The following is a 7,500-nucleotide window of genomic DNA, read 5'->3' as shown; positions in this document are numbered from 1 at the left end:
TTACTTGTGTGCAATTAATTTACTATGGCTGATTTGAATATCCCGGAGCTCTTGAGTGGAGAGGGGTGGCAGGACAGGTTGGCAGACTTGAATAAGCCTGATTTAGAGAGTGTAGCAGAATTTTTTGAAATTGAAAATCCTGGGTCTGTTAGGAAGGGCTTGTTGCTTCTTAATGTTTATGAAAAGGTTAAGGTGATGAAGGCAGAAGGTAAACCAGAGACTAGGCAGGTGGAGGAAGCGGTGTCAGTAGAAATTTTAGATAGGCAGATTCAGTTGAAAAGAATGGAAATAGATCTCCAAAGGTTGAAGGCTGAGGAGAGAGAGAGAGAGAGAGAGACAGCACGAACTTGCTATGCAAGCATTGAGTAATAGGGGTTCTTCTTCTTCCCAACATAATGTGTCTGCAATGCCTTGTATTAATCTAACTGAAGCTCTAAAGTTAGTCCCAAATTTTCAGGAAGTCAACGTGGCAGAATTTTTGTTTCTTTTGAGAGGATAGCCTCAAGGTTGGAGTGGCCAAAGGAGTATTGGACCACTCTTATTCAGAGTAAATTGTTAGGTAAGGCCCAGAAAGTTTACGTTACCTTGGACGAAGATCTGTCCTCAGATTATGATTCTGTGAAGGCCATAGTTTTGAAGGCTTACGAGTTGGTACTGGAAGCTTACCGACAACGCTTCCGTAATTTACAGAAGGAAAGAGGGCAGACTTTTGTAGAGTTCGCCAGGGCTAAAGAGCAGTTTGCTGGCGACTGGTTAAAGTCTAAGGAGGTGACAGACTTTGAGAAATTAAAAGAATTGATTTTGGTTGAGGAGTTTAAAAGGTCCGTGCCTAATGAGGTGAAGGTACACCTCGAAGAGTTAAAATTAGAAACTTTGCAGGAGGTGGCTATTGCAAGTGATGAGTACCTCCTCTCTCATAAAAATGTGATAGGGGAGGTACCCAGAAATGAGAAATCTGGTGGGGTGAGAGTTAACAGGAGTAGTAACCAGAACAGGTATAACTGGCCTAATGATAATTATGGTTCTTGTACTACTCCTGTTAACAGCTATAGAAAGCAGACCACAGATAACCCGGAGAAATTGAGAACTTTGACTTGTTTCTTCTGTCATAAGAAGGGACATATCAAGAGCATGTGTTATGCATTTAAAAGGTCACAAAGGACCGAAAGACGACCGGTAATGGCCATTCGAAGGAATGAGAACGAGTCAGTGGCTGAGAACTCTAATAATCAATGACTAGGCAATAAGTCACTGGCTCCTTTTCAGAAATTTTTGTCTAATGGTTTTGTCCGCTCTGGGAATTCGACTGAGCAAAGAAAGGTTAAAATTTTGCGTGACACTGGGGCTGCTCAGTCTTTAATTCTCAGAGAATCTTTACCTATTGATTTAGAATGTTCAAATAAGGAATATGTTTTGTTAAGTGGTTTTCCAGATACGGTCAGGTCTTACCCGGTTGAGAGTTTTTATTTATCATGCCCGTCTTTTTCAGGTTATTTAAAACTGGCCATTATTGATAAATTTCCTATTAAAGATGTGGATTTGGTGTTAGGGAATGATGTCGCCCTAATAAATAAAACTTTCCCTATTGTATTAAATTCCAGTAATGAAATATCTGTAGTCACTCGATCGAAGGCTAGTAGTGTTGACTCGGCAGAGTCGGTAGTTGATGTTGATTTGAGTAGTTTAGATCGTAGTGATAGCTTAGTTGTAGATAGTGGTGTGTTGGATAATAAACTTAATTGGACTACTAAGGAACTTATTACAGCTCAGAAAGCAGATTTTAAAGACCTGCCAGTTGAGTCTGGCAAAATTACTGATTTGACTGTCCCTCGATTTAAGATAATTAATAATATTTTGTATAGAATAAGTAGACCTTTTGATGCCATTAACACAGGTTGTGAAATTGTAAAACAGATTATGGTTCCTTTTGTTTATCGAAAGGAGTTAATGACATTGGCTCATGAAAATGGTTTGGCTGGTCATTTTGGTGTTTTTAAAACCACTCGTAAATTGTGTGAAAGTTATTTTTGGCCTAAGATGAAAGATGATGTTAAAAAATTTGTAAATAGTTGTGATGCATGTCAAAGGTCAGGGAAGCCTAATCAACCAATTCCAAAGGCACCATTACATCCTATTCCTGTTGTTTCTGAACCGTTCAGAGAGGTAATTATTGACGTGGTTGGTCCTCTGCCGAAAACTCGTAGTGGCAATCAGTATATTTTAACAATTATGGATAGGATGTCTCGATATCCTGAGGCAATACCACTACGAAATGTAAAAACTGTTAAAATTGTTGAAGTATTAATTGAATTTTTCACCAGGTTCGGAATGCCCAAAGTAATTCAGTCCGATTGTGGGTCTAATTTTCTGAGTAAATTATTTAGGGAGAAGATGGCTGAATTAAAATTAAACATGTGACTTCTTCTCCGTACCATCCTGAAAGTCAAGGTGTTTTGGAACGATTTCATCAAACCATGAAGTCTATGATAAAAAATATTGTTTGGTTAATGGTTCCGAATGGGATAAGGAACTACCTTATTTATTATTTGCATTTCGGTCAGTGCCGAGTCAATCTTTAGGATTTTCACCTTTCAGCCTTATTTTTGGTCATTGTGTGCGTGGTCCATTGGATGTGGTTCGTGAATCTTGGGAGGGGACGCCCCTGATATAAATTTATTAGATTATGTTAGTAATTTGGGTGATAAATTAACGAAGGCTTGGAAGTTTGCTGGTGAAAATTTATTGTGTAGCCAAAAGAAAATGAAATACTTTTTTGACAGAAAGACTAAGGAGCGTAATTTTGTAGTGGGTGATAATGTTTTGGTATTGCTTCCCATTCCAGGAAACCCTTTAAAAGCTTCATTTTCAGGACCGTGGAAAATTTTAAAGAAATTAAGTGATGTTAATTATTTAGTTGAAACTCCTGAAAGGAGGAGACCCTACCAGCTGTGTCACATAAATATGTTAAAAGCTTATAAAGGTCGTGACAAAGTTATTCCCGTGGCATTAGTTGGTGATACTACAAAGTGTAATGGTATTAATTCTTTTTCTTTTCCAGACGTGAGTAATTTTGATGATGATTGTTTTGATGGTGCCGAATGGCCTAATGATAATGAACATTCTTTAGAAAATTTTTCAGAAATGGTTTCACATTTGAATTTAGTAGAACAGGGATCTTTGAAAAAGTTAGTTTTTAGTTATAAGGATTTATTTTCGGATGTTCCAGGACAGACCACTGTCCTTGAACATGATGTGGATGTGGGTAACGCAACTCCGGTAAAACAATCCCCTTACAGGTTAAATCCATTTAAAAATGATGTTGTGGATAAAGAGGTTGATTATATGTTACGACACGGGCTGATCGAACCCAGCAACAGTCCGTGGTCTTCACCTGTTGTTTTGGTAAAGAAACAGGATGGTCAATTCAGGCTTTGTTTTGATTACCGCAAAGTCAACGAGGTCACAAAGCCTGATAGTTATCCTTTACCCAGGATAGAGGACTGTATTGACAGGATAGGGAATTCAAAATATATAACTAAATTTGATTTGTTAAAGGGGTATTGGCAAGTTCCGCTGTCCAAACGGGCACGGGATTTGTCAGCGTTTGTAACGCAGCGAGGACTCTACCAATGTAAAGTAATGCCTTTTGGGATGAAGAATGCTGCTGCAACCTTTCAAAGGTTAATGAATACTTTTGGTCCAAGGTTTAGAGGGGTGTGTTGTTTATATTGATGATATTGTGATTTATAGTGATGACTGGGACACCCATCTTAAAAACGTATTAAGGCCTTATTTCAGGTACTTAGGAAAGCTGGTTTGGTTATAAACCTCAAAAGAGTGAGTTTGCCAAAGCAAAGGTTGTATATTTGGGTCATGAAGTAGGATTTGGGAAAGTGGCTCCAAAACAGGCAAACGTAGACTCTATTAGGCATATTGAAATACCGAAGTGTCGCAGGGATGTCAGAAAATTCCTTGGTTTAGTAGGGTATTATCGTAGATTTGTTAAGAATTTTTCTGATATCGCTGAGCCCTGACTAATTTATTACGTAAGAATGTGACTTTTGTATGGACTAATGATGCCCAAAATGCCTTTGAAAAATTAAAGCAGGTCCTAATGAATTTCCTATATTGAAAGCCCCTGATTTTGACGTTCCTTTTTCGCTTGCTACTGATGCGAGTGATGTTGGGGTTGGAGCAGTTTTGTTGCAGGAAGATGCTCATGGAGTATCTCATCCTGTTGCCTATTTCTCCAAAAAGTTATCCCCGGCACAACGGAAATACTCGACTGTAGAGAAAGAGACTTTGGGATTAATTTTAGCTGTTAATCATTTTCAGGTGTATTTATCCTCTACAGGGACTCGATTAAAATATTAACGGATCATAATCCGTTGATTTTCTTGAACAGGTTTAGGAATAAAAATCAACGGTTGATGCGTTGGAGCCTCCTGCTCCAGGAATGGAATTTTAGCTTTTAACACATTCCAGGCAAAAGTAATGTTGTCGCTGATGCACTGTCACGCATCAGTGACTGATCGATAGGTTGATTTGAGAAAAACCTTTTTGTTCTTCGTTAAATTATTTGTTGTTTTGTATATATATATTTATATTAATTGATTTGATTAATCCTATAAATTTATTGAATGTACAGGTTTCCAGGTGTGTTGTAATAATGTTGTGTCAGGTGTTTGTTTTGTTTATGAAATAATTTAGGATTAAGTATTTAAGATTAAGATGTTAAATGTCGTGATTTGCAGGTTTTTCTTCTGTGTCGTCTTTGATTAAGAGTGGTTAAGGGTACTTTTGATTTCTGTTTACTTTAGTATGTGTTGTTGGTGGAGGTTAATTTTAAGGTGTTACCATTGTCTTGTGTATGTCCAGGTTAATTTTAAGGTGTTACCATTGTCTTGTGTATGTCCATTAATGATGTGTGTATTTAAGGCCCAAACCTGTTTAGTGTGAGGACGCTCTCTGAAGTGTAGAGGCACTAAAACTGAGTGAAGTGTAGAAAAAAGACGCTCTTTGAAACTCAATGAGTCACAAAAACAAGTAGTGTTGATTAACGACGCTCTCTGGAGTGAAAAGAGGCATTTTTGGAAAGTGTTGTGAAGGGCCACAATATTGAGTGTGTAGTAAATCATTGATATGTGGACAGTGTGTTACGTTTTTTTTTTTTTTTTTGGTGATTGATGGTTAGTTTTTATAAATCATTAATCATATACTGTTATGTCCCTGTTCTTTGTTTATGCCAGTGGTCTACATTAATTCTTTCTTTACATAGCTTAGATAGGTCACGGGCTCACGGGTCTGTAGCACAGCACAGCCGTTTTTTAGGTGCTACAGGCTGGTGTATGACTGGTGACCTAGACTAAGTTAAGGTTAATCTATTAAGGTTTTGGTCCTTATTTTTGTTTGACTGATATTTGTGTTTTCAGAATAATTTAGCCAGGTCACGGGCTCACGGGTCTGTAGCACAGCACGGCCGTTTTTTAGGCGCTACAGGCTGGTGTATGAGTGGTGACCTTGGTTGAGGTAACACTAGTCCCATTGTGGTCGATTTATATTTTTGTTGTCGGTTATCTAGGTTTAGTCTAATAATAGGCTAGTCTTGTTAACATTGCTGCTCTGCTAACCTGTGGCCACCACTCCACTTGTGAGTTCATGGGGATATTACCATATTTCTTCGTATGTTGATACTGATGTTATTTTTGGCGTGGTCACTATAAATTATTTACTTGTATTAGTTTTAAGTCTTAGTATTAAGGTTAAGATTTGATATCTATTGACTGTATTGAAAGTGGTAAAAAATTTTTTGCCACTATCTCTAATCTATTTTAGCCGGCAATGTGATATAGTATTTTCAATCACTTTTTGAGTTTTGTCATTGGACTTTAATTTTTCTTATTGTCCCTGTTTTATTTCATATAGATTGAATTGCTATGTTTGCTTTTGATATTAGCATTTTAATATATTTCTTAAAATTTTGAGTTAAGTTCAATACTTTGTAGAAAAATTTTCTTGTGGAAAATTTTTTTTGTTGGGTGAGGAGGTGTCAGTATGTGTTTAATTTAACATAAATTAATTTGTTTTGAATAAGTCACTTTGGCAGTAATTATTCTTTTGGAACGTAATGACCCTGTTTCCTCCTCCCCGACATTTCTGACTTGTTGTATAGTTTTAATTACAATGAGCTTGTTTTATTTTCACGTGTGGTTTTGGCTTCTCATCCGGAGCTGTATTCGGCGCTGTCTCACGAGGACTGAGACAGCAGTTTTCTGGACCATTAACATTGTGAGGGTTTGCCTTATTTTGGATTATCACTGGATTTCGAGATCTGCCTGTCTTCAGTTGCTGCTGCTGTCCTCCTTTGAGAGATTGATTGTTCTCCAGTCTGCGCCCTTGGTTCCAGTTATTTGCCAAAACCTAACAACTGGTAAGGTGTGATTACCTGTCGGACGGCCGTGTCCGTTGATCGTCTTACGACGTAAAAGTGATTCTGTCTTCAGTCTACGCCCTTGGTTTAGTTATTTGCCAAGGGGACCTCTCTTATGTTTGGTAAGGTCTTAGGAATATATATTATTCCCCTCGACCCGTGATTTGAAGGCTGTGTTTGCCACTTCTACTGTTTAGAGCTCACTTAAGGGAAGCAGTTTATTTTTTTTTGTTTTTTGATAAATGTTTAGTGTGTAATAAGTTAGGTTATTCTGTCTTTTCGACATTCTATTACTTTCAGGGCCCTCTCTTTAAAGTGTAATTGCATAGTCTATCTTAATTTGGTGTAAGTGTGTTTGTTATTCGATGTTTTCAGTGTGTGGTTGATTTTTGTGTTTATTTAATGTATTTTGTAAGAGGCTCAGTGGTCATTTCTTTCTAAAAATTTGTATTAAATATTAAGGTTTTATTTTCAGTTTTTTACTTTATCCTCCTTGATTCCATCTCTGTACACTCTGTTGCAGCCATTCCACCTATTGTGGACTTGGTCGTTTGTGACTTTATTTGTATTTTAAGAGACATGTGTATGTTTGATGGGCAATGGGCCCATAACAATATATATATATATATATATATATATATATATATATATATATATATATATATATATTTATAATATATATCATATATATATATATATATATATATATATATATATATATATATATATATATATATTTATATATATATAAATATAAATATGATCAAAAGTCATCATACTGGCTAAAGACTGTCAGTTTAAATTGTCTATTATTAGAAACCATGCCCCTATCAAGTATGATTATTCCAAAATTAGAGGTCAAGCAAAAGGAACACCAGTATTGCTTATGCTTGAAAGGCTTAATATCAAATTGAAAGTCCCATATCCTAACCACCTAACTACGGCTGATCCACTGTTTATCAGTTAGTTTGATTATATATACTTTCATTTCTCTGGTCTATAGGATTAAATGAATTTTAGTGTTTTTTTTTACTCTTTCTTTAAAAAAGGTTGGTGTTTATTATTATTAT

This window comes from Macrobrachium rosenbergii, chromosome 53 (assembly GCF_040412425.1).
Source record: "Macrobrachium rosenbergii isolate ZJJX-2024 chromosome 53, ASM4041242v1, whole genome shotgun sequence".
Taxonomy (NCBI): Eukaryota; Metazoa; Arthropoda; class Malacostraca; order Decapoda; family Palaemonidae; genus Macrobrachium; species Macrobrachium rosenbergii.
Note: the sequence above shows the minus strand (reverse complement) of the source record.